Below are 19424 nucleotides of genomic sequence, written 5' to 3' on the forward strand. Positions count from 1 at the left end.
CAGTGTGCAGATATCCCTCTGTGCATCACGCATATAAAGAAATGCATCCTTTATTTGTTCTAACGACAGTAAAATATTGTCCCTGTCTAGGGTATCAATATTTTCAATCAGGGACTCTGACCAAACTACCCCAGCACTGCACATCCAGGCAGTCGCTATAGCTGGTCGTAGTATAACACCTGCATGTGTGTATATACTTTTTTGGATATTTTCCATCCTCCTATCTGATGGATCTTTAAGTGCGGCCGTCTCAGGAGAGGGTAACGCCACTTGTTTAGATAAGCGTGTTAGCGCCTTGTCCACCCTAGGAGGTGTTTCCCAGCGCTCCCTAACCTCTGGCGGGAAAGGGTATAATGCCAATAATTTCTTTGAAATTATCAGCTTTTTATCAGGGGCAACCCACGCTTCATCACACACGTCATTTAATTCTTCTGATTCAGGAAAAACTATAGGTAGTTTTTTCACACCCCACATAATACCCTGTTTAGTGGTACCTGTAGTATCAGCTAAATGTAACGCCTCCTTCATTGCCAAAATCATATAACGTGTGGCCCTACTGGAAAATACGGTTGATTCGTCACCGTCACCACTGGAATCAGTGCCTGTGTCTGGGTCTGTGTCGACCGACTGAGGCAAAGGGCGTTTCACAGCCCCTGACGGTGTTTGAGGCGCCTGGACAGGCACTAATTGATTGTCCGGCCGCCTCATGTCGTCAAACGACTGCTTAAGCGAGTTGACGCTATCCCGTAATTCCACAAATAAAGGCATCCATTCTGGTGTCGACCCCCTAGGAGGTGACATCCCCATATTTGGCAATTGCTCCGCCTCCACACCAATATCGTCCTCATACATGTCGACACACACGTACCGACACACAGCAGACACACAGGGAATGCTCTACACGAAGACAGGACCCACTAGCCCTTTGGGGAGACAGAGGGAGAGTCTGCCAGCACACACCAAAAAAGCGCTATATATGACAGGGATAGCCTTATAATAAGTGCTCCCTTATAGCTGCTTTATATATATCAAAATATTGCCATTAAATTTGCCCCCCCTCTCTGTTTTACCCTGTTTCTGTAGTGCAGTGCAGGGGAGAGACCTGGGAGCCGTCCTGACCAGCGGAGCTGTGAGAGGAAATGGCGCCGTGTGCTGAGGAGATAGGCCCCGCCCCTTTTCCGGCGGGCTCGTCTCCCGCTATTTTGTGAATCCAGGCAGGGGTTAAATATCTCCATATAGCCTCTGGGGGCTATATGTGAGGTATTTTTAGCCTTTTAATAGGTTTTCATTTGCCTCCCAGGGCGCCCCCCCCCAGCGCCCTGCACCCTCAGTGACTGCGTGTGAAGTGTGCTGAGAAGAAAATGGCGCACAGCTGCAGTGCTGTGCGCTACCTTTAGAAGACTGCAGGAGTCTTCAGCCGCCGATTCTGGACCTCTTCTTACTTCAGCATCTGCAAGGGGGCCGGCGGCGCGGCTCCGGTGACCATCCAGGCTGTACCTGTGATCGTCCCTCTGGAGCTGATGTCCAGTAGCCAAGAAGCCAATCCATCCTGCACGCAGGTGAGTTCACTTCTTCTCCCCTCTGTCCCTCGTTGCAGTGATCCTGTTGCCAGCAGGAATCACTGTAAAATAAAAAACCTAAGCTAAACTTTCTCTAAGCAGCTCTTTATGAGAGCCACCTAGAATTGCACCCTTCTCGGCCGGGCACAAAAATCTAACTGGAGTCTGGAGGAGGGTCATAGGGGGAGGAGCCAGTGCACACCACCTGATCTGGAAAAGCTTTACTTTTTGTGCCCTGTCTCCTGCGGAGCCGCTATTCCCCATGGTCCTTTCAGGAACCCCAGCATCCACTAGGACGATAGAGAAATGAAAAAAGTTGATCTGGTTTTAGTGATGTTACTTTGACAAATACCACCTACTTTGTTGCTGACGAAGTACACCCCTTCATTGTAACATTATTTGCTGATGACTTTAAGCAGGATAACGTACCCTGCCACAATACAAAATTGTCAAGGAATGGTTTAAGGAACATGACAAAGAGTTTGAGGTGATGATTTGGCCTATAAATTCTCCAGAACTCTATCTGATTGAGCATCAGTGAGATGTGCTGGAAAAACAAGTCTGAGTTATGGAGGCCCCACCTCACAACTTACAGGATCTGCTGCTAATGTCTTGGTGTCAGATACCACAGAACACCTTTAAAGGCATTGTGGAGTCCATGCCTCGATGGGTCAGAGCTGTTCTGGCAGCACAAGTTGTATCTACTGAACTTATGGCTGATCGATATATATATATATATATATATATGTCTCATTGACAAGTGTAGCAGTGGTTCAGGGTTCGTAAGAAGAAGCATATAATACACTCACGGTCATCTTAAGAGAGGAGGAGACCCGTGCACAACCTCCTCCATCGGGGCCCCCTCCTCTGCAGCCGGCACCCTCTGAACACTAGAGGGTGCACAAACTCTATTGTGCATGCGCAAATCTCCAGGGAAATGGCGCAGCAGACATTTTCCCAGAGATTTTCTTACTGAGCATGCGCAAATCTCCAGTAAATGGCCGCAGCGCCATTTACCGGAGGTTTGAGGAGAGATGCTACCGCTGACGAGGGACTCTGGAGAGGTGAGTAGTTAAAAAATGGATGCTGGGTGTGAACCTGAGCCCCAGAGGCCCATGTGCACCGCACACACTGCACCCATTATAGATACACCACTGACTTACCTCCTCCTTGCAGAGAACCAGTGAAGAACTCACACGCAGCTGCTGTTCATTTATTTTGGATATGCTGCAGTTTTGAATTAAAGAGAGTCTTCACATTAATTTTTAATGCGGGTTCTTCACTCGTTTTCTGTAAGGAGGATGTGTGTTATATGCAGCAGCACTCTACGGACTTATAACAACACAAAAGTACACTTTCAGTGCATCCGGAAAGTATTCACAGCGCTTCACTTTTTCCACATTTTGGTATGTTACAGCCTTATTCCAAAATTGAATAAATTTACTTTTCCCCTCAATATTCTACACACAATACCCCACAATGACAATGTGGAAAAAGTTTTTTTGAGATTCCTGCAAATGTATTAAAAATTAAAAACTAAGAAATCTGTACTTTTATATTCACGTCATTTGCTCAATACTTTTTTGATGCACCTTTGGCAGCAATTACAGCCTCAAGTCTGTTTGAATATGACGCCACAAGCTTGGCACACCTATCTTTGGGCAGTTTCGCCCTTTCCTCTTTGCAGCACCTCTCAAGCTCCATCAAGTTGGATGGGAAGCGTTGATGCACAGCCATTTTCGGATCTTTCCAGAGATGTTTGATTGGATTCATGTCTGGGCTCTGGCTGGGCCACTCAAGGACATTCACAGAGTTGTCCTGAAGCCACTCCTTTGATATCTTGGCTGTGTGCTTAGGTTTCTTGTCCTGCTGAAAGATGAACCGTCGCCCCAGTCTGAGGTCAAAAGCGTTGTGGAGCAGGTTTTCATCCAGGATGTTTCTGGACATTGCTGCATTTATCTTTCCCTCTATCCTGACTAGTCTCCCAGTTCCTGCCACTGAAAAACATCCCCACAGCATGATGATGCTGCCACCACCAGGCTTCACTATAGGGATTGGCCTGGTGATGAGCGGTGACTGGTATCCACCAAATATGACGCCTGGCATGCATGCCAAAGAGTTCAATATTTGTCTCATCAGACCAGAGAACCTTGTGTTTTCATGGTCTGAGAGTCCTTCAGGTGCATTTTGGCAAACTCTAGGCGTGCTGCCATGTGCTTTTTACTAAGGAGTGGCTTCCGTCTGGCCCTTCTACCATACAGGCCTGATTGGTGGATTGCTGCAGAGATGGTTGTCCTTCTGGAAGCAGGGCCGGCAACAGAAATCTTGGGGCCCGGTACAGTGATATCTCTGGGGCCCCCTCAGATTATATATATTTATATAATCTGCTAATAAATAAATTATATATATATATACAGTGGTCGAAGTGGAAATTGTGAAGTGGGGGTATGGAAAAGTAAAGGTTGCAAATATGCTCCGGAAAAGGGGGCATTACCACTCAAAAGGGGGCGTATCCTTCAGTGTAGTTTAGTACACCATATACCCCTTATACACATTATGCACCACAATATTAGGACCCCTTATACTATCTAATATTGGTTTCACATTATACCACACAGTATGAGCCGAAATTCACATTATACCACACAGTATGAGCCGAAATTCACATAATACCACACAGTATGAGCCGAAATTCACATTATACCACACGGTATGAGCCGAAATTCACATTATAGCACACGGTATGAGCCGAAATTCACATTATAGCACACAGTATGAGCCGAAATTCACATTATAGCACACGGTATAAGCCGAAATTCACATTATAGCACACAGTATGAGCCGAAATTCACATTTTAGCTCACGGTATGAGCCGAAATTCACATAATATCACACGGTATGAGCTGAAATTTACATTATAGCATACAGAATGAGCTGAAATTCACATTATACCAACAGAATGAGCCGAAATTCACATTATACCACACGGCATGAGCCGAAATTCACATTATAGCACACAGAATGCTGGCAGGAGGCTCAGGCCTATTCCCACTCGTGGGGATCCTGACATCGGTATGCTGGCCACCGGGATCCCGACCGCCGGTCACCCGATTCCAACCCCACCTGCCCAATACAATACGTATATAATGGGATCATCCCTTTCCAAAATTAAGATTCCCAGACCCACAATGGCCAGGCATTCTGTACTGTCTGTGCTGCGCAGCAGCTGAGCCTGAACGACCAGTCAGCACCACAGACATTCTTCTCTGATCTCATCTGACATGCATGCATGCAGATACATCCATATGTGCAGAATGCAGATGCATGCATAATGAGCCTGCCCGAAGCCCGCCCCAAACCAAACCCAAATACCCAAACATGCTAAAGTTGGAGAGCCTTACCAGCAGCAACACACAGCCGCCGACGCCGCTAATTAACCAGGCTCTGAGTGACAAGCTGCCAGCAGTCCCGCAGTACTGTCCCGGGCGCTCCGGATCCTCACACAGTAGAAACAGGTGGGCGTGTGGTGACTCGAAGAGGAGGGATAGTCCGGATGAGCGTCCTGCTGTGTGACTGGTGCAACGTCAGTGCACTGCACACGACACAGGGACTGAGTGGCTCAGGCTGACTCCTGACCTGGCGCTGGGGGCAGTGCACTGAGGGGTGACCACAGGGCTCGATGCGGGGGGGGGGGCGCGCTGAAAAAAAAAGGTCTTAACCACACAGCGGGTGGCCCGCTGCTGGTGCAATGCTGCGAGTTATATAATTGTTTACATTTATGATGACATGCTGCTACTGCTGGACCTTGGGGCCCTTCACAATGATGGGGCCCGGGACGGGTGTCCCCTTTGACCCCCCCTGTCGTCGGGCCTGTCTGGAAGGTCCACCTCTCTCCACAGAGGAATGCTGTAGCTCTGACAGAGTGACCATCAGGTTCTTGGTCTCCTCCCTGACTAGGACCCTTCTCACCCGATCGCTCAGTTTAGACGGCTGGCCAGCTCTAGGGTCCTGGTGGTTCTGAACTTCTTCCATTTATGGATGATGGAGGCCACTGTGCTCGTTGGGACCTTCAAAGCAGAAGATAATTGTCTGTACCCTTCCCCAGATTTGTGCCTTGAGACAATCCTGTCTCGGAGGTCTACAGACAATTCCACTGACTTCATGCTTGGTTTGTGCGCAGACAGTGTGGGACCTTATATAGACAGGTGTGTTCCTTTCCAAATCATGTCCAATCAACTTAATTTACCACAGGTGGACTCTAATTAAGCTGTAGGAACATCTCAAGGATGATCATTGGAAACAGGATGCACCTGAGCTCAAGTTTGAGCTTCATGGCAAAGACTGTGAATACTTATGTACATGTGATTTCTTAGTTTTTTATTTTTAAGAAATTTGCAAAAATCTCAAAAAAAAATATTTCACATTGACATTATGGGGTATTGGGGGTAATTCCAAGTTGATCGCAGCAGGAAATCTTTTAGCAATTGGGCAAAACCATGTGCACTGCAGGGGGGGCAGATATAACATGTGCAGAGAGAGTTAGATTTGGGTGGGTTATTTTGTTTCTGTGCAGGGTAAATACTGTCTGCTTTATTTTTACACTGCAAATTAGATTGTAGATTGAACTCACCCCACCCAAATCTATCTCTCTCTGCACATGTTATATCTGCCTCCCCTGCAGTGCACATGGTTTTGCCCAACTGCTAAAAAATTTCCTGCTGCGATCAACTTGGAATTACCCCCATTGTGTGTAGAATTTGGAGGGAAAAATGAATTTATTCCATTATGGAATAAGGCTGCAACATAACAAAATGTGGAAAAAGTGAAGCGCTGTGAATACTTTACGGATGCACTGTAGATCAAAGTGTACTTTAGTTGCTGTTACAAGTCCGGAGTGCTACTGCAATATTGTGATTTCTGGACATAGGGCACCGTGGCAATTACAATGGATTTCTATGTGTGTCATCCAAACCATAAAAAACATTACAAAATAAGGGGTACACAATAGTGAAAGTATTTTTCAGACATGTTTTAATCCGCTCACACCTGATTAAAAAACATGTTCACATCAGTGCTACCCGACTTCTGGACATCCAGCACCTCCCGGTCCTGATCTTGCAGGACTTCACTCACCCACCCAAGCAAAACCTCATTATGGCGTTGGGATTCTGCAAATGTGCCACCAGTTCAACGACGTCCATAACAAAACACACTGGAAGTCATTAAGACTGGTGGCACCGGTACAGTATCCCGGCGTAAAAAACTGTAATCATGTGTGAGAGGATTAAAACCTTTTCGTAAATTTCACTGTTGTGTGCCCCTTATTTTGTACTGTTTTCAGATATCACCTCAGGAGGACAAACTAAGCTAAAGGGGGAAGAGATCCACACACGGAGAGATCCATGCTTAAATTCTACAACTCTGACTAGATCTCTCCGTGTGTAGGGTGCCGGCGACAGCGATGCGCGGTCCCGCATGTTGCAATCGCCGGCTCTAGATTTGGTATCGCGCTGTGTGCTGAGCGGGGGAGAGATATGTGCTGAGCGGTCTGTGTTAGATCGCTCAGCACACATCTCTCCCCGTGTGTACAGGAATAATGTTGTCCTGCGTGAATTAATTACGGACTGCAGCTGTTGCACTGGACATTTATGCTGATTGAAAGGCCCCCATGAACTTGCATGGGAGAGGGATTTGGATGAAGTTGTAGATAAGGAGGACTGGTCTGAAACACAGGACAATACTGCAACAAGTTCCATATGCATTAGAACGAAATAGAACTGATATAAGCACTTATACTGGTATTATGTTCCTGTACAAATTGAACACATTTTTCCCAGGCGCCTTGCACTCCTGTAGAAAGGAATGTCATAGTGATGTCAGCTTTCTTCGTATCTGGTGGTATTGCCCTAAATTATCCACTTTTTGGCGATACATTAGGACTCTAGTGGTAACGATGTTGAAAATCGATATCCCATTTTCTCCTAAATACTTCCTCCTTCCCATTAATGTCCCCAGTGCTACACATCATCAAAACCAGTTGATTCGACGCATTCTCTCTGTGGCCATTTGTTTGTAAATAGATTCAGTGCTTTTGTCTTTGTATAAAATATGTTACTTTTTTATTGTTCTCTCTATTGCTGCCACTGCTCTTGCTACCATTCCTGTATGTCTCTTTTAAATGTGATATATATATATATATATATATATATATATATCAGGGAGCGCCACGACGTGGCGCTCCCAGATTGGCTGAAGGGACCCTCTTTGACAGGAGTCATGGGGGGTCCTGGCAGTCGGGGAAAGGGGTCCCATGTGTAAACATGGGACCCCTTTCAGTGCGTGGTCGGGATTGCGGGGGTTTTTTTTTGGCCAAATACGTGGATTATTCAAAGGCCGGATTCTTCACTGGATTATGTGAGTATAATTTTTTTCACAGGTACCCCGAGGATTCTACATGGAGAAGAGGACCGACCCTCGTGTGAACATAGGTAAGTATGTATGTTTGGATGTGTGGATGTATGTAATAAACTTATACTTTCAAGGTGTGTGTCTCCTGTTTTTATTGGGGTATTTTTTTAGTAGTAGTACTACAGGTACCAGCGGGCCCGGTTTTCAACCGCATGCTGGTACTTGTGGTTCTCCAAGTACCAGCTTGCGGGGGAGGCTTGCTGGGACTTGTAGTACTGCTACTAAAAAACAATATTCACACTTTCACACTTGGCTATCAGCCCCCCATCCGCCGCCCTTGGATGGGGGGGGACAGCCTCGGGCTTCACCCCTGGCCCTTGGGTGGCTGGAGGGGGGGGACCCCTTGATTGAAGGGGTCCCCACTCCTCCAGGGTACCCCAGCCAGGGGTGACTAGTTGGGGTTTTAATGGCACGGCCGCAGGGACCGATATCAAAGTGTCCCCCGGCTGTGGCATTATCTCCCCAGCTAGTGGAGCCCGGTGCTGGTTTCAGAAATACGGGGGACCCCTACGCTTTTTGTCCCCCGTATTTTTGGAACCAGGATTAGGCGCAGAGCCCGGTGCTGGTTGCTTAAATATGGGGGAACCCCTGTCATTTTTCCCCCCATATTTTTTAAACCAGGACCGGCTCAAAGAGCCCGAGGCTGGTTTTGCTTAGGAGGGGGGACCCCACTCAATTTTTTTCAAGATTTTAAAGACTTTAATTAACTTTTTAAGGTACACAATGAAGCCCTGCACGGATCTCACAGATCCGGCCGGGTTTCCTTGTGTTTTTTCAGGCAGTGTTTTACTCATCACTCCCGAAAAACACTGCCTGATATTACGAATCACATCGACATCGGAAAAAACGATTGTGCAAAACTCGGCAGCTTAGTGAATGACCGTATCAGGATTCAAAAAGTTGCAGTAAAATGCACCCGATACCATTCGAGTTCAAACACCCTTCAAAACGGACAAAACACAAATATTAGTAAATAAACCCCATGGAGGTGTATCTTATCTTAGGAAGCTGGAGGTCACAATAAGGGAAGACCAACACATTTCGTTCTAAGACTTCATCACCCCTTATATTTAGGTATATATACTCTTCTCTTCATTTCAAGTGCGCCAACAAAAAAGACAATACTGTCCTTTTGTGTTTTTGACCATAATGTATCCGACCCGCACTGTAAACTGCACTGTATCCGACCCGCACTGTAGCTGACCCGCACTGTGGGCCTAATTCACACCTGATTGTAGCAGCAACTTTGTTAGCTGTTGGGCAAAACCAGGTGTGGCAGATATAACTAGTGATGTGCACCGGACATTTTTCGGGTTTTGTGTTTTGGTTTTGGATTCGGTTCCGCGGCCGTGTTTTGGATTCGGACGCGTTTTGGCAAAACCTCCCTGAAAATTTTTTGTCGGATTCGGGTGTGTTTTGGATTCGGTTTTTTTTTACAAAAAACCCTCAAAAACAGCTTAAATCATAGAATTCTGGGGTCATTTTGATCCCATAGTATTATTAACCTCAATAACCATAATTTCCACTCATTTCCAGTCTATTCTGAACACCTCACACCTCACAATATTATTTTTAGTCCTAAAATTTGCACCGAGGTCGCTGGATGACTAAGCTAAGCGACCCAAGTGGCCGACACAAACACCTGGCCCATCTAGGAGTGGCACTGCAGTGTCAGACAGGATGGCACTTCAAAAAAATAGTTCCCAAACAGCACATGATGCAAAGAAAAAAAGAGGCGCAATGAGGTAGCTGTGTGACTAAGCTAAGCGACCCAAGTGGCCGACACAAACACCTGGCCCATCTAGGAGTGGCACTGCAGTGTCAGGCAGGATGGCACTTCAAAAAAATAGTCCCCAAAAGGCACATGATGCAAAGAAAAAAAGAGGCGCAATGATGTAGCTGTGTGACTAAGCTAAGCGACCCAAGTGGCCGACACAAACACCTGCCCATCTAGGAGTGGCACTGCAGTTTTCTAGCGAGAGGATGAGTGCTTCCATCCTCATGTGAAGCTGAACCACTAGCCATGAACATAGGCCAGGGCCTCAGCCGTTCCTTGCCACTCTGTGTCGTAAATGGCATATTGGCAAGTTTACGCTTCTCCTCAGACGCTTTTAATTTTGATTTTTGGGTCATTTTACTGAACTTTTGTGTTTTGGATTTTACATGCTCTCTACTATGACATTGGGCATCGGCCTTGGCAGACGACGTTGATGGCATTTCATCGTCTCGGCCATGACTAGTGGCAGCAGCTTCAGCACGAGGTGGAAGTGGATCTTGATCTTTCCCTATTTTACCCTCCACATTTTTGTTCTCCATTTTTTAATGTGTGGAATTATATGCCAGTATCAATAGCAATGGCCTACTACTATATATACTGCGCACAACTGAAATGCACCACAGGTATGGATGGATAGTATACTTGACGACACAGAGGTAGGTAGAGCAGTGGCCTACTGTACCGTACTACTATATATTATATACTGGTGGTCAGCAAACTGTGCAAAACTTAAATGCACCATAGGTATGGATGGATAGTATACTTGACGACACAGAGGTAGGTAGAGCAGTGGCCTACTGTACCGTACTGCTATATATTATATGCTGGTGGTCAGCAAACTGTGCAAAACTTAAATGCACCACAGGTATGGATGGATAGTATACTTGACGACACAGAGGTAGGTAGAGCAGTGGCCTACTGTACCGTACTGCTATATATTATATACTGGTGGTCAGCAAACTGTGCAAAAATGAAATGCACCACAGGTATGGATGGATAGTATACTTGACGACACAGAGGTAGGTAGAGCAGTGGCCTTCTGTACCGTACTCCTATATATTATATACTGGTGGTCAGCAAAATTATGCACTGTACTCCTACTATATACTACAATGCAGCACAGATATGGAGCGTTTTTCAGGCAGAGAACGTATAATACTGGTGGTCACTGGTCAGCAAAACTCTGCACTGTACTCCTCCTATATAATACTGCTGGTCCCCAGTCCCCACAATAAAGCAGTGTGAGCACAGATATATGCAGCACACTGAGCACAGATATGGAGCGTTTTTCAGGCAGACAATGTATACTGGTGGTCACTGGTCAGCAAAACTTTGCACTGTACTCCTCCTATATAATACTGCTGGTCCCCAGTCCCCACAATAAAGCAGTGTGAGCACAGATATATGCAGCACACTGAGCACAGATATGGAGCGTTTTTCAGGCAGACAACGTATAATACTGGTGGTCACTGGTCAGCAAAACTCTGCACTGTACTCCTCCTATAATACTCCTATAATACTGCTGGTCCCCAGAATAAAGATATGCAGCCCCCTGAAACAAAGTGAGAGGACGCCAGCCACGTCCTCTCACTATCATTTCCAATGCATGAGTGAAAAATGGCGGCGACGCGCGGCTCCTTATATAGAATCCGAATCTTGCGAGAATCCGACAGCGGGATGATGACGTTCGGGCGCGCTCGGGTTAACCGAGCCATACGGGAGAATCCGAGTATGCCTCTGACCCGTGTAAAATGGGTGAAGTTCGGGGGGGTTCGGTTTCCGAGGAACCGAACCCGCTCATCTCTAGATATAACATTTGCAGAGAGAGTTAGATTTGGTGGGTTATATTGTTTCTGTGCAGGGTAAATACTGGCTGCTTTATTTTTACACTGCAATTTAGATTTCAGTTTGAACACACCCCACCCAAATCTAAGTCTTCTGCAGTGCACATGGGCCCTCATTCCGAGTTGTTCGCTCGCTAGCTGCTTTTTAGCAGCATTGCACACGCTAGGCCGCCGCCCTCTGGGAGTGTATCTTAGCTTAGCAGAATTGCGAATGAAAGATTAGCAGAATTGCGAATAGAAATTTCTTAGCAGCTTCTAAGTAGCTCGAGACTTACTCCTACATTGCGATCAGTTCAGTCAGTTTCGTTCCTGGTTTGACGTCACAAACACACCCAGCGTTCACCCAGACACTCCCCCGTTTCTTCAGACACTCCCGCGTTTTTCCCAGAAACGCCAGCGTTTTTTCGCACACTCCCAGAAAACGGCCAGTTTCCGCCCAGAAACACCCACTTCCTGTCAATCACACAACGATCACCAGAACGATGAAAAATCCTTGTTATGCCGTGAGTAAAATACCTTACTTTTGTGTAAAATAACTAAGTGCATGCGCTCTGCAAACCTTGCGCATGCGCAGTAAGCGACTAATCGCAGTATAGCGAAAATCGGCAACGAGCGATCAACTCGGAATGACCCCCATGGTTTTGCCCATCTGCTAATAAAGTTGCTGCTACAATCAGGTCTGAATTAGGCCCTGTATCCGTCCCTCACTGTATCTGACCCACACTGTAACTGACCTGCATTGTATTCGACCCGCACTGTATCCGACCTGCACTGTATCTGACCCACACTGTAACCCTCACTGTATATGACCTGCACTGTATCCTAACCACACTGTGTGTCCCGCACTGTAACCCACTCAATGTTTAACAGTGTCCAAAAGTTTTCCACACTGTATCCTGCAGGTACGGAATGCTGTTTTTATGGTTGGATAAATTTTGGTGCGCTGCTTAACAAAACAGCTGATTGAGCAAGGCTTTACATGGGCACAGACCGCCAGTCATCAGTGGCCCAGGGCCCCTAGGAGGGAGGTACAGATCGGGCAATGAGAATAGGCATGTGGTGTGGACTAATGGGATCGAGACAGGATCCTGGCTGTTAACATACAGATAATGGAATCCCAACATTGATCGGAGTGCTGGCGACGAAAACCTGACAGGGATCATAATCCCGCTGCTGGCATCTCAACACCCAGGACCCTGATTACTGCCGGGCCTCTGAAGATGAAAGCCGGGGCGGGGGGGGGAAGGAAGGATGATGTTAGGCTTAGGCACCACTGCGAGAGTTAGGCTGCAGGGGTAGTTTTAAGCTAATACAAGGGAGGGTAAGGGGGCCATTGGGGTAAATTATACTTACCTTCCCCTATCGGGATTAGGATTATTGGTATTCTGTCCGCCGGCATTGCAATCCCAACCCAGCAGGGTCAGATTAACAATGGGGCGGATGGTCTCCACAAAAAAATAGTCCCATTATCATGTGCTTATTTATTACCAGTTATTTATATAGTGTACAAATATTCCGCAGTGCTGTACAGAGAACATTTGGCCATTTACATCAGTCCCTGCCCCAGTGGAGTTTACAATCTATATTCCCTCTCACATGTACACACACACACATTCACGCTAGGATTAAATTTGTTAGGAGCCAATTAACCTACCAGTATATTTTTGGATTGTGGGAGGAAATCGGAGAATTCGGAAGGAAACCCACGCAAGTACGGAGAGAATATACAAACTACACACAGTTAGGGCCATGGTGTGAATCAAACCCATGACCCAGGGTCAGTAATGCTAACCAATACATCATGACAGTATAATGATAATAAGCCGCCTATCTGGCCATGCAGTCGGCCATAAATCATAAGTATTAAAATTGTATTTCTAGTTCTCACAAAATTCTGCAGTTTTTCTATTTTTATATATTTTGTGAGACAGTGGGTCTGATAGTGTACACAACCACACAGCACTGACCACACCCACACAACACTGGTCACAGCTCCTCCCCTTCTCAGTATAGGCCCGTAAAACATTTTCAGCACCAGGCCCATGTGGCCCTTCATCCGGCCCTGAATGTAGATGGGGGGTATCAACTTCTCCTGTTGCTATTTTACACATAGTTTAGGTTTTGTTTTTTTTTGCGGTTTGTTAACTTCTACAGGCGGGATGTATTATCACTGATCATAGGTCATCGTCGGTAATCGCAACGAAGCTAATCGCATATGTATGTACTAAATATGCGATTAGTATCGCAATACAATGCCAGGGGTGCCCTGTGATCAGTGATGCTCCCAAACAGAGGGTTTGTGCTGGCCTCCACCGGGAGGTGACGCATCCTGGGAGTCCCTGTGCTCCTCCTCCTCCCCCTGCAGCCGTAAGGAGACAAGAATGTGCTGCCGGGGAGAAGGAGGAGGGGGGCCGCATCACAGGTATCCCAGTGGGTGGCGATATCCTCGGCGGCGTAAACCCGGTGGCTGGGTCTTAGTACATTTGAAAATGTGGTAAAACCCCCGAAAATGAGGGGTGTTTACCTCATTTTTCCCATAGTACATCCCACCCTACATCTTTTTTTTTTTTTTCAATATTAATTTTTATTATTTTGTAGTTTCACAAAAGTAAATGGGAATGGTGTACAGAATAGAAAAAAGGGGGGGGAGAGGCGGGTTGGGGGGTACACAAACAGTTCGACAAGCACATTATTACATAAAGAGAGAAAGAAAAAAAAACAACAGTAGGTCCATATGGAGCTGAATTCATCCAACAATACCTGCAAATTAGTTGATTAAACTAAGTGTCTCCGCATCGCGTATCACACCTGGCGGGCGGTTATGCCAGTAGGTGGTCCATGCAAGCCAGCGAAGGAGAGGGCAAGATGCAGTGGAGGCATTAGCGACCCCTGCGGTTTCGAATTCACAATGAGACTGTATAGTCTTTTCTATCACAGTTATATGGGGAACCCCGGGGGAGCGCCATTGACGGGCGATTAGAAGTTTGGTGGTGATAAGTATGTGACCCAAGATATATTTATCGCCCGGCGATAGGTCGCCATAATAGAGGTGTAGAAGAGCCAGTCGTGAGTGTGGGGTTAAACGGTGGCCCAACACCAAGCTTATAAGGTGAAAGACAGAATTCCAAAGTTGGACAATCATTGGGCACTCCCAGAAAACGTGCAATAAAGTGCCAACATTACCACAGTTGCGCCAACATCGATTAGACGTGGATGGTTGCATCGCATGCAAGCGGGAAGGGGTGAAATACAAACAGTGGAGGATTTTAAAATTTAATTCCATATGTGAAATACATTTAGATATTGTAAAGCATGTTTGGAAGATCGTCTCCCATTCCTCTTCCGAGACGGAGCATCTAAGATCCGTCTCCCATTTCAGTTGAAACGGGGCTTTCTGTAGCGGTTGAGGGTTGATAATATAATTATACCATTTAGTTATGCCCCCCCTGCCCTCCCCGGTATCAAGAAAATTCTGTACAAGCTTAGGTAATGGGGACATGGTATGGGGGGAGCTGGAATTCCCGTGAAGCCAGTGCCTAAAGGTGGGTACACACTGTTAGATATATCTGCAGATCAATTGATCTGCAGATATATCTATGTACGGATCGAGCAGTGTGCTGTGCATACACACAGCCCGATCCGTCGGGGGACTGACGTCATGAACTGGGCGGGCGGGCGCTCGCGCCCGCCCAGTTCACCTGTCAATCACCGCCGGCCGCCGCAGCATGTGTACGCGCGGTCGGACGACCGCCCCGTACACACACAGCGACGGGCCAATATATCGTTAGATATATTGGCTGTCGGCTGTGCTGCGCGGCCGACGCGATACGTCTGTGAACGACGGAGTTCACAGACGTATCGCCCGTACACACTGGCCGACGGTCCCGCGATGTATCGGCCGTTCAAGAGAACGACCGATACATCGACCAGTGTGTACGGGCCTTAAGTTGCAAATATTTATAAAATTCCCTATGCGGCAATGAAAACTTTTCTTGTATCTGAGCAAAAGAAAGCAGGGTGTTGTCCACCATTACATCCTGGAGAGACAAAATTCCCCTGGATATCCAGGCATCGAATCTCAGATCGGGAATCAGGGAGGCTATGCTTGTCAGTGAAAGAGTCGAGGAGGGGAGGACAATCCCTGTCCCTCTAAGCGCTACTTCCAGCCAGGCTTTCCGAGTAGACTGGACCGTGAGGGATCTAGAGGTCAATATTTTGCCCTCATTTTTCGGGAGCAGCAATATATCTGTCAGGGGGAGTGGGGAAACAAGTCCCTGTTCAAGGTGAACCCACGGTTTATAGACAGAGTGTGAGTACCAGGCGCCTATTTGTGCAAGTCGACACGCTAATTGATAGGCATGTATATCAGGATAGGCCAGGCCCCCCTCTCTTTTGGGCCGGATCATCATTTTCCTGGCTAGTCTCGGTTTCCTACCTTTCCATACATAGGAACTGAATATAGCATTAAATTTGGATAGGAGATAGTTAGGTAGGAAAACGGGGATGGCCCGAAATAGATACATAAGCCTGGGAAGAACCGTCATCTTCAGTGCGGCTATTCGTCCTAACCATGATACATATTGCATCATCCAATCGGAAATCAGATTGGTGAATTTACGCAATAATGGGGGTTAGTTTGCAGAGATCAGATCATCTATCTTCTGGGTGATATGAATCCCCAGATATTTGAGGCTTCTATCCTGCCAGGAATACATATAAGCAGCTTTCAACGTGGATAAAAGTGGAGGTGGGAAGTTTATAGGAAGCGCTTCCGTTTTGGTATTACAGGTTGAGTATCCCTTATCCAAAATGCTTGGGACCAGAGGTATTTTGGATATCGGATTTTTCCGTATTTTGGAATAATTGCATACCATAATGAGATATCATGGCAATGGGACCTAAATCTAAGCACAGAATGCATTTATGTTTCATATACACCTTATACACACAGCCTGAAGGTCATTTTAGCCAATATTTTTTATAACTTTGTGCATTAAACAAAGTATGTCTACATTCACACAATTCATTTATGTTTCATATACACCTTATATACACAGTCTGAAGGTCATTTAATACAATATTTTTAATAACTGTGTGTATTAAACAAAGTTTGTGTACATTGAGCCATCAAAAAACAAAAGTTTCACTATCTCACTCTCGCTCAAAAAAGTCCGTATTTCGGAATATTCCGTATTTCGGATATTTGGATATGGGATACTCAACCTGTATTAAGTTTATAATAGGATACCGCAGAATAGTTGGTCAAGAGTGTGTGTAAAGCTCGCAGAGAGTTAGTAGGATCAGTAAGTGTCAAAAGGACATCGTCCGCAAAGAGACATATCTTATGTGATTGTCCTAAATAGTCCACGCCTTTAATTAGAGTCATAGATCTGATTTTTTCAGCTAGTGGCTCTATCGCAAGAGCGAATACGAGCGGGGATAGGGGGCACCCTTGGCGTGTACCATTTGTGATCCAAAAGGAAGGAGAGAGGAGTCCATTCACACACACCCTTGCCGAGGGATTAGAGTATAAAGCTAAAATGGAGGTGAGAACTCTACCATCAAGGCCAAACTTGTGAAGTACAGCTTGAAGATATCCCCAGTGAAGGCGATCGAACGCCTACTCCGCGTCCAACGAGAGTAATAGTAAGGGATCATCTGAAGCGGAAAAGGCGTCCATCACATTGATTACTCGTCTAGTGTTGTCTGGGGATTGTGTACCGGGGACAAATCCTACCTGATCACAATGAACGAGAGAGGGAAGAATAGGGTTGAGTCTGTTGGCCACTGGTTTTGCATAAATTTTGAGGTCAGTATTTAGGAGTGCAATGGGGCGATAGTTAGACATCATAGCGGGGTTCTTCCCTGGCTTGGGGAAGGCTACTACACGAGCCTCCAACATCTCTACCGGAAAGTTCCCGACGGAGGAGGCATGATTATAAACTAAGTCTAGAATCGGGGTGAGGGAGCTTTTGAAGCATTTATAAAATTTATTAATGAACCCGTCCAGGCCTGGCGCTTTGTCCAGCGGAAGTGAGTCAATCACTTGATCTATTTCCGTACGGGACCAGGGCTGGTTTAGAGTTTGTAGAGAGTCAGGGTCAAGTGAGGGGAGGCGCATGTCTTTCAGAAAGGCTGCAATAGAAGCTGGTGTGGGTTGTGGGATAGATGAGTCTTCTTTCAAGTTGTAAAGGGTGGAATAGTACGCGGCAAAGGCCTCAGCGATTGCAGATGGGTCTGTTATTTTAATGTTATTTAAATCGACAATCGATTTCACCCTCTCCTTAGCGGTCTTCCCCCTCAACTTGCGAGCAAGCATTCTACCAGCCCTATCCCCTTGCATATAAAACTTTTGTCGTAATCGAAAAAGGTTTTTGTGGACTTCAGTTAGGGCCAATTTATTTATCTCATCCCTAATATGGATAAGATCACGATAAATTTTCTTATTCGATGGGTTCGACTTAAGTTGGCTTTCCACATCTTTAAGACTGGTTTCGAGTTCTATCTGTTGTTCACTGGAAGTTCTACGAATATAGGCAGCAGCTTGTATAGCCGCTCCCCTAACCACCGCTTTGAGGGTGCACCAGTGTGTAAATATAGACGTGTCAGCTGGGATATTAGTCTCGATGTATAGGAAGAGGGCCTGGGATATCGATCGTTTAGCTTCCGCATTCGTGAGGAGATAGTCCCCAAGACGCCATAGGGTAGGAGAGGTCCTATTACGTCGAAGGTTCCAATGGACAGAGAGGGCAGAATGGTCAGACCATGACACTGGCAGGATAGAAGCCTTCGATACCTGTTGAAGGGTCCATTTATCCGATATTGCTAGGTCGATCCTGGAGAAAGAACCATGTACCGGGGAGAAAAACGAGTAATCTCTACAGGTCGGGTTTTTAGTAGAGATGAGCGGGTTCGGTTCCTCTGAATCCGAACCCGCCCGAACTTCAGGTTTTTTACACGGGTCCGAGCAGGCTCGGATCTTCCCGCCTTGCTCGGCTAACCCGAGCGCGCCCGAACGTCATCATCACGCTGTCGGATTCTCGCGAGGCTCGGATTCTATCGCGAGACTCGGATTCTATATAAGGAGCCGCGCGTCGCCGCCATTTTCACACGTGCATTGAGAGTCATAGGGAGAGGACGTGGCTGGCGTCCTCTCCGTTTAGAGAAGAGAGAGACACAGTATTTTGGGGAGCATTATTAGGAGGAGTACTACTATACTGTATACTACTATACTACTTGCTGCTGAAGTGATATTTTATACTAGATTAGATAATAGATAGTGTGACTGTAAGTGTATTATCTGACTTGTGGGGGAGACACTGACAGTGGGGAGCAGTTAGAGTCTGAGAGCAGGACTCAGGAGTACATATAACGTACAGTGCACACTTTTGCTGCCAGAGTCAGTGCCACACTGCCATTGTTGTGACCACACTGACCACCAGTATAATAATATATTTTGTGATTGTCTGCTTAGGCCTCGGAGTACTAGTTGCAAGTTGCAACGTGACCTGAAGTGACCACCAGTTTAATAATCAATCACCACCAGTTTAATATATATATATATATATATATATATATATATAATTGTATATAATATATATATATATATATATATATATATATATAATATTGTATACCACCTACCCGTGGTTTTTTTTTTTTTCATTCTTCTTTATACATACTACTATAGTAGCTTACTGTAGCAGTCTGCGGTGCTGTGCTGACCTGACAGTGTCCAGCAGGTCCGTCATCAGTCATTACATAATAAATATATAT

The sequence above is a fragment of the Pseudophryne corroboree genome, chromosome 2 (assembly GCF_028390025.1).
Source record: "Pseudophryne corroboree isolate aPseCor3 chromosome 2, aPseCor3.hap2, whole genome shotgun sequence".
Lineage (NCBI taxonomy): Eukaryota > Metazoa > Chordata > Amphibia > Anura > Myobatrachidae > Pseudophryne > Pseudophryne corroboree.